This window comes from Rattus rattus, chromosome 2 (genome assembly GCF_011064425.1).
Source record: "Rattus rattus isolate New Zealand chromosome 2, Rrattus_CSIRO_v1, whole genome shotgun sequence".
Classification (NCBI taxonomy): Eukaryota; Metazoa; Chordata; class Mammalia; order Rodentia; family Muridae; genus Rattus; species Rattus rattus.
In genome coordinates, this window is record NC_046155.1 from 143,708,056 (window position 1) to 143,708,531 (window position 476).

A 476-nucleotide genomic window follows, 5' to 3' on the forward strand; every position below is an offset into this window, starting at 1 on the left:
GGAGGTTGGACTAAGATGCTTACTAAACATTCCTGCCATTTTCACTGTGAGACATCTTGGATTTACCATTTCCAAACCCAAATCTTAATCCTTCTGAAAAATGTTCACTACTCTAAATTGCATTCCATCTTTCAGATGCTTACAAAATGAGGTAAGAGGTAGTGGGACAGCTCTTAACTTCCTACTTTCACAACCACATTTGATACAGCAGGAAACTGATGGTTTCATCTCCAAACTTATCTCCAGACTTTAATGTCCATGCAGAATACACCCAAGCTCCTACTGACCCTGGGCTAGTCCAGTTATTACCAAAACATTCTGAGTCAGTTGAAATAGCTTCCTGACCTGAGTCCCTGCTTTGGCCCTTATCATACACCAATGTCACAGAAGCTTGTTTCCTGAGTGAACACTAGAATACGATTTTGAAGATGATTTCTTTCCATCATGTAAAATGCTCCTTGGCTTCCCAATGAGGG